Source organism: Oncorhynchus nerka, linkage group LG18 (assembly GCF_034236695.1).
Source record: "Oncorhynchus nerka isolate Pitt River linkage group LG18, Oner_Uvic_2.0, whole genome shotgun sequence".
Lineage (NCBI taxonomy): Eukaryota > Metazoa > Chordata > Actinopteri > Salmoniformes > Salmonidae > Oncorhynchus > Oncorhynchus nerka.
The window spans coordinates 35,793,446-35,801,958 of record NC_088413.1 but is presented as its reverse complement, the minus strand read 5'-3'; the positions used below and the strand labels follow the sequence as shown (position 1 = coordinate 35,801,958).

The 8,513-nt window shown below is 40.1% G+C and overlaps 1 protein-coding gene across 1 annotated transcript in view; it reads left to right on the top strand.

Annotated features, from left to right (window-relative positions):
• Positions 1-1,011: 1,011 nt before the first annotated feature.
• Positions 1,012-8,513, top strand: part of rnf24 (ring finger protein 24) — a 61,434-nt gene continuing 53,932 nt past the window's right edge. The window contains exon 1 of the mRNA XM_029687384.2: positions 1,012-1,495. The gene's annotated coding sequence lies outside the window, so the exon portion shown is untranslated. The remainder of the gene's footprint in view (positions 1,496-8,513) is intronic.

Here is an 8,513-nt window from a genome sequence, read left to right as displayed (position 1 = left end):
CCCAAGCTATAAGACTCCTGAACAGCTAATCAAATGGCTACCCAGACTATTTGATTAGTTGCATACGGGTATCCCCTGTATATAGCCCCACTATTGTTATTTACTACTGCTCTTTAATTATTTGTTATTCTTATCTCTTACTTTTTGGGAGGTATTTTCCTAAAACTGCATTGTTAGTTAAGGGCTTGTAAGTAAGCATTTCACTGTAATACCTGTTGTATTTGGCGCATGTGACAAATAAAATTTGATTTCCCCCCAGGTGGTAATACCCTTATTATCATCATCATCATCATCATCATAATAATGTCAAAAAAAATGTAATCGCCACGCCAGCCAGGCAGATTCTATACTCATCTGTAAACTGGTCATCTCTGTATACCCGTAGCAAGACCCAGTGGTTAATTATTTAAAACACCGTCTTAGGCCTCACTCCCCCTTATCTGAGATACCTACTGCAGCCCTCCCTCATCCTCCACATACAACACCTGTTCTGCCAGTCACATGCTGTTAAAGGTCCCCGAAGCACGCACATCCCTGGGTCTCTCCTCTTCAGGTCGCTGTTGCTAGTGACTGGAATGAGCTACAACAAACACTCAAACTAGACAGTTTACTCAATCTCTTCATTCAATGACTCAATCATGGACTCTCTTACTGACAGTTGTGGCTGCTTTGTGTGATGTATTGTTGTCTCTACCTCCTTTGCCCTTTGTTTTGTGCCCAATAATGTTTGTACCATGTTTTGTGTTGCTGCCTTGCTATGCTTGCTATGTTGTCTAGGTCTCTCGTTGTGTAGCCTTGTCTCTCTTATTGTGTTTTGTCCTTTATTCATATTGTATTTATTTATTCCCTCACGAGGCCTTTAGCCTTTTGGTAGGTCGTCATTGTAAATAAAAATGTGTTAACTGACCTGCTTAGTAAAATAAAGGTTAAACATTTTTTTTTTAAGGGCGGGGGTTCGCCCATCTCTGATGGCAGCCAGGAAAAACACAGCACACTCCGTGAGCAATGCATCAATTCATCCTTCCAACCAGAGCACAGCAATCCCGCGTACACACTATACACGACTCTTGTCTCCCTTAAAACGGACTAGGAGGAGGGACTACGAGCACTACGTGCTTGAAGAACCGTTCAAAATTGCCCACAGGAATATTGGACACCTGGAAATCAACACATATAGTCGTCTGAGGAGCAGTTGTCGCCTTTAAAAAAATCGGTTTACATTTATCGTGATGTCGGATTCGCAGTTTTTTTGTTGTCTGTTACAGTGTTGATAAATATTGCCACATCGCTAGCCAGCAAGCCAATATCGAGCAAACCGGAGTCAACCACCAACACCGCGAGTTGAATGAAGACGCTGTAGATAAAACAGCTGTCTAACGTTACTGTCGCTAGTTATCTGAATTGCAGAGTTTTTTGTTTGTTTCATTGGCCTGCTAGTTCTCTCATTGGTATTGGTGAGGAAGATACGAGCAGATATTGAGGACGGTATTGATTGGTAAGTGTCCTATTATTTGGGTTGCTTTGCAGTGTCAAACGTGACTGTACATACAGGATTGTATGTTAATTGGCGTGTTTGCAGTTGGGGTATCGTTAGACAAATAAACTAGCTCGATTTTTACATCTGATGTGTGTGTGTATATATATATAAGATAGGGATTATTAAACATTGACCATTTCATCGATTTTTTTAAATACGCCCCCCCTCCATTGACGATGGACGAGCAAAATACATTTAGGCCCATTATTATCAGCTGTGCGTTGGCGTACGTCTCGTTGGCAGAAATGTGATCATATTTTCATAATAACAGTGGAATGTGGAACTCAAGTCAACATTGTATAAGTCGATACAATCAACGTTGTTGATAAGCAGGTGTAGGCCTAACGAGTACTAACTCGTGCTGTGGATATCAGTTGCTCGTGATAAACTGCTTATTCAATTATTTTGTACATCAGACAGACTGATTTGCGAATTGTGCATTTTCTATGCAGTTTCACTTTTAAAACCCATTGGCTCTTGGTTCAGCAAACCTGAAAGTGAAGTTACTAATTTTGCACGCGCAATAGAATGTTCTAGACCTGCTCCTATTCCAAGTGCTGTTGGCTGTTTTTTTCTCGACCATGCATGTGCTTAGTAAAGTGCTAACGTTATATAAACAAAATACAGCACCCTAACCAATAGCGAAATAATTTTACTCCCTGTTGACGTAGACTAAATTGTTAAACAGAATTGCAGATTATTACAGGGTTAGTGTCATCAGTGGATGGGAAGAAAGGGATTATACACCTTAACCCTTACCTGCCCGGCACAGACTGCTGTTTAGTTTTTAAAGTTTTTTTTATGTGACTTTTATTTAACTAGGGAAGTCAGTTAAGAACACATTCTTATTTACAATGACGGCCTACCCCGGCCAAACCCGGACGATGCTGGCCCAATTGTGCGCCGCACTATGGGACTCCCAATCACGGCCGGATGTGATACAGCCTGGAATCGAACCAGGGACTGTAGTGACACCTCTTGCACTGAGATACAGTAACTTAGAGCGCTGCGCCACTCGGGAGTTTGAGGATCGCCTTTAGCGACTGTACTTGCAGCATCTACTCTTCCTGGGGTCCACATAATTCTGTTCTGGCAATAAACCTGCTATAGACCTCACTGGCTTCTGACTCAAGATGCTCTGCATCTGTCATGCCATGTGCACACAGATTGTTGAATAGCTAAAAGCTTAACTCTGTATTCTCTGTGCCTCAGATTCAGTCCCTTGTGAAAGTGTAGTTTTTTAAATATTTTTTTTACAGTTTCACTGTAAACCAAGTGCACCAAGAGTTTCACAGTGCCCCTCCCCTCATGGGAAAGGCTATTAAGAAGTAATCAGATACTTTTTATTGTGCGCAATGTCCAAAGATGTAGAAAAGTCTAACAGACCTCTTGGCTGCAGAGGGATGAATGAACAATGGAGAGAACACCCACCCTCGGAGAGTCGGAGTGGAGGGTCAACTGCATAATTTCTCTCAAGGACCTCTCCACTTCAAAAATGAAATCAAAGGTGTCATGTTCATTAGGGCACAGAACGGAAAAAGGTTTGAAAACGTTTTGGAAAGAAAATCTAATGTTTCTCATTGGACAACTCCTGATTCATTCTGTTTCGTTCCGTTTGGTGCCTATTGAACATGACCAAGGACTCTAAAGCCATAGGAAGGTGACGCCACCCAAATGCATACCCCGTTTATCAAACCTGTCAGTCACTGGAGCGGTACAGTAGATGACAGGCTTCATGCTGCGCTCGCTAATCCCAAATTACGAAATTCTGCTGTTAGGAGCAGAGGTGAAAGTAATGCTGTTTAAATAAATAGTGGGGGTGTGCCATACCGGTAAAATATGAGCCTATCAAAATTAAACCAACAAAAACTATAGGCTATTACACCATTATTTAACATGACTGCGTGTCAGCCGCATGAAGAATGCGCGAATTGATCTGAAACTGGGGAGTATACGCTAACCGAGGCGCGCATGGACAACAGTGGATGGACGATGCATCAATTCAGGCTACAAGTGTAGGCCTATTGACAATCGCAGAATTTCATTACACGTAGGTGTTTTGTGACTGTCTCTTTCCATTCATTAAATAGCAGGTGCACAGTGCACGATTGGGATATGGATGCTGAAATTATTTTGTGAGTGAATGAATGATTGATTGTTTGACAATCCGGATGAAAACATCATGACTGGCTGTGTTTATGCCACATTAAAAGGCATAGGTGGAGTGTCCATATGGCTAGGAATAGCTAAGTTTTCCCTAAAGTAAATTTAATTAAATTGCCAAAATGTATACATGTATAGTCTAATTACCTTACTCCTGTCTATACAGAAATAAATAAAAATCATTCAACATAGGCTACCACACCAGAAAGTATTATTTTTGATTAGGCCACAGAAGATCATTAGTCTCTTAAAAAAACAACCTGTGGAATTGTTTTAAATCGCATAGCCTACAGTATGGAAGGGCCCGCAATTTGTGCAGCGCGCTCTGCCGATGCCAAATAGGTGATTGTTAAGTTGCAACTATCAGTGAAAAGCAGAGAGAAACAGCCAGGCATATTGCAATGTTTAAACATACAACCTGCGAAAAAATGTTTGGAACGCAAATGGCTATTGCTGTAAAGAGATGACAATGAATTAATTGAGCGAACAGTAGCCTATCTTATTGGCACCAACGGAGAACATCGGCCATATCCCCGGTAAGTGTGCATATTCACTATCTTTGTCATTGGGTCAGTGCCACTTTTGGACAATAGTTTCCTCCAGGTTAGCTGGACGTCATATTGTATTTGTTTCCCCTTTTCGTAGGCCGATTTATATGGATCAGACATCGTTTTTATTGATCTGTTTGTCAGTGTCAGCAGAGGAGGCCACTCTGTAATTTTTGTAGTATTAAAAAAAAATACTACAAAAATGCTCTTGCCGGTAAGAAATTAAATCTACTTTCACCCCTGGTTAGGCTTAACAACACTGCATTTGACCATCATTTAACATTAAATGAGACCTTCCTGAGGTCTGTCACTGTTAGGGTAAATGCTCCTGCAACCTATTACATAACTGTGTAAATATAGTAAAGTCTAATGATGGTCCGTTAGACCATGTTATTATTTTCCATATTGCTCTCAAAATCAAGGTAGCCAAAGCCTGTTTGTTTTAAATAAAAGTAATTGCAGTAGGCTTGGGCGATACCCTGGTATATGGTATATTATAAAATACAGACGGTATGATTTTTAAGTAATGTAAAAAAAAAAAAACTAAAAAAACATTTGGGTTGGGGGCACCTGGGGGCTGCAGGGTTGAGGGCACCTGGGGGCGGCAGGGGTGCGTGCTACGCCACTATTAATTTATTTATTTATTAATTTAGTTAAATCCAGCTTAGGGCTCCAGCTTTGCATTTAGTTTGCTAATTTGCTAGCTAAGTTGCTAACTGTCATGATCAAGCTTCTTGCTTACAGCAGAGACATTCTAGCCTGAGTACCATTTACATTTAAGTCATTTAGCAGACGCTCTTATCCAGAGCAGTCTCTTTAACTAACGTTCCACTCCTTGCCTATCCTTGTCGTCGCCAAAGAGACTGGCCTTTCTGCCATCATCAGATATGAACATTATATCATTAATGAGCTCGAGGAGAACAGAGTTATTGATACTGATTCGATAAACCTCACAGCTATTTTCCAAACACAACGATTATCCAACAGAACACGTTCGTATCCGGTTGATAAGCAACATTTTTTTTGTTTTTGTTTGTCCAGACAAAACAAGTCTGTCACAAGTCGCTAACTCATGTAAAATTCTCAAAACTAAATATATACTGCAATTCCAACCACAAAACTTGCAACTAGCAGCTAAATGTTTATTTTTGACTTTATAATTCAAATTCTATTTGAGGCGCCACGTGTTGTCATGGAAAATATTAATGTTATTTCTAACAACCAATGATCAACTATGCCATAAATCCAGCTGCATATTGAATGTTGAGATTGCAAAAAGGCCTGTATCTAGGATCGAACCCGGGTCTGGGATCCAACCCGGGTCTGTAGTGACACCTCAAGCACTGTGATACAGTGCCTTATACTGCTGCGCCACTCGGGAGGCCCTTTATTATTATTTTTAAATGGAGCCCATTGTGTGCACTTCCGGTAATACCGCATACCAAAGTATAGTACAGAAACGGTAGGACCAGGGCTGTACCCGACCAAAAAGCATCTTGGTCGACCGAGAGTCCTTCTGTTCTTTCGACCAATCGATTGGTCGAAATGTTTAAACTTATTTTTCCATATATAGACACACACCCTATGTGTTTGAATCATATCAACTACATATGCACTGAGCTTGTCTGATACTTTAAGAACACTGTTTGTTTAAATCATTAAGACACACAAATGACTCAAAGAGCCCGACGGTCACACTGTGTTACCAAAAATGACAACGAGTGCCTGTGTGACTGGCACACGTTTTCTCGTTCTCCTCCCTACTGCAGCGAAAGCAGCACAGCAATAGCTGTCCCTGCTGAAGCTGCAACATCATATCAGCCGTTTAGTTTCTTACTTAGTTCTGACTAAAAAGTTCTGTTACCTCATTTCTTTACCAATTAACATCTCCTATTCCCCCAACCCTTGCTTTCTTTACGTGAAACATGTAAGCATCACATGCATGTGACCAATAGGGCCTGACTTATAACCTGTCATAATGACACCAATAAATTGGTATAATTATAACAAACTCCGAACACAATGTCGACAGCAAAATGGATGTGGAAGACGTGAAAAATAAAGTCTAAAGGGCTTATGTTTACTGGTTGCTCAGGGGGCAAAGGGGAAGTCAATAAGTAAATGAGGGTACCATAGAGTCTGTTCTAACAGGGAAAAACATATATAAAGCATTTTATTACAGCAGACTAAAAACAGTTGCATGCATTTGTGATTTGCGGTTTAATAATTTTTTAGGCTAATTATTCAATTTTAAAAATGAAAATGCTTGATTGCATTTCAAAGCGTGAATGTTTCATATGCTGTGTGATGGCATGAACAAATGATTGATTGATACTGTAGCCTATATATTGAAATACAGGCCTAAGTAAGTTATGTATTAGGACTAAACAGGACACCTTCTTAGGCTTACAGATCGATGGTGGTTATACAAGCCTACTAATGATGACATGACTTGTTATTATAATGATGATAATAATTGTAATAATAACAATAAGGAGATGCAGATAAAGGAGTGTATAGGAGCCAGAGCTGTGTGCATATTATGTGTGACGACACGGGTGCTGTTAGATTACAATATAATTTTTCTGCCTGTTTGGAATAAGTGTAAACCACACTAAATACATTAAGTAATAACAGTCTGTTTTTTTGTAAATCCTTTATTACAGCATAGGAAATATTAAAAACAGTGAAATTTGCCATTGCATGAGCCTTGGCGCTCACAGAATAAGTAGGCTATTAAACACGCTCAAACAGGCAACAGAAGCAAGATCTTTCTATTTTCTGTAGATGTATATGGATGATTTATAAAGCCAGGCATATTTAAGTTAGGCTATTGATTATTTATTTATTTAGTACACCTTTTATTTAACCAGGTAGGCCAGTTGAGAACAAGTTCTCATTTACAACTGCGACCCGGCCAAGATAAAGCAGAGCAGTGTGACAAAAACAACAGCACAGAGTTACACAAAAGAAAACGTACAGTCAATAACACAAAAGAAAAGAAAAATAGAAAAATCTATGTACAGTGTGTGCAAATGTAGAAGAGTAGGGAGGTAAAGGCAATAAATAGTCCCTAGAGGTGAAAACATTTACAATTCAGCAGTAATACTGGAGTGATAGATGTGCAAGTAGAGATACTGGGGTGCAAGAGGGTAAGTAATAATATGGGAATGAGGTAGTCGGGTGTGCTATTTACAGATTGGCTGTGTACAGGTACAGTGATCGGTAAGCTGCTCAGACAGCTGATGCTTAAAATTAGAGAGGGAGATATAAGACTCCAGCTTCAGAGATTTTTGCAATTCTGTCCAGTCATTGGCAGCAGAGAAATGGATTATAGACCTAATTTAAATTGGGGTTTCATCTCTCCTCAATCTTCTTAGACAATTAAGCTAAGGCGAAGGCTGTATCCTCGTCTCTGCTGCTGCCGCCTCTGCTACATTGTTCTCACTCCCAATATGCTGGTTCACTTTGATATTATGCACATAGCAACATAGGGAAAGGCGGCAATTCTACGGGGCACTGAAGATTGTTTCAGAACCGAGGACTGCGACCATATCCAACGTGGGAGAAATAATATTAGATAATAGATTTAGATTAGATTTATTGTTGAACCATTCTTTTTTTGAGATGCTTATCAGAGTTGGTGCAGTATGCTGACAAACTGGTCTTCAACTTTAAGCAGTGCCAACATGTCAAATCTCGACTAGGGATGGGCATTTTCCATTTTTTGAGTGTTCGAGTACTCAAATGTATTTTCTTTGACTACCGAATGGAAGCCCACACTGGAAATACATTTGCGCATTTATCTGTATACAATGTCTTGTTTATAATAACCATTACAGATAGCAAATCCTAATTGCTAAATTGCCCCATATACACTTACCAGCCAGTTTATTAGGTACATCTAGTACTGGATCGGACCCCCTTTGCCTTCAGAATAGGGCTGGGTGGTATACCGTATTTTACTATATCCCGGTATTTATGCATGGGCCGGTTTGGGTTTTTACTTTACCTTCTATAACGGTATTTTAATGTTTGGTTTGTTAAATGTGATACTCCATGTGTAACGTCCATTTTTATAGTTTACTCTGCTACTTGAGTCATCCCTCTCCGCTCTCTCTCTCTCTCTCTCTCTCTCTCGATGCCGCTTTCCACACAGACCTAGTCCTACCCCCTGTCACTCAAGGAGCGCATTTTGTTGTTGCTTTACCATGAGACACTTTCGTTCAGTCTGCATGGTCAATGCAGCACATGCAACAATGTTG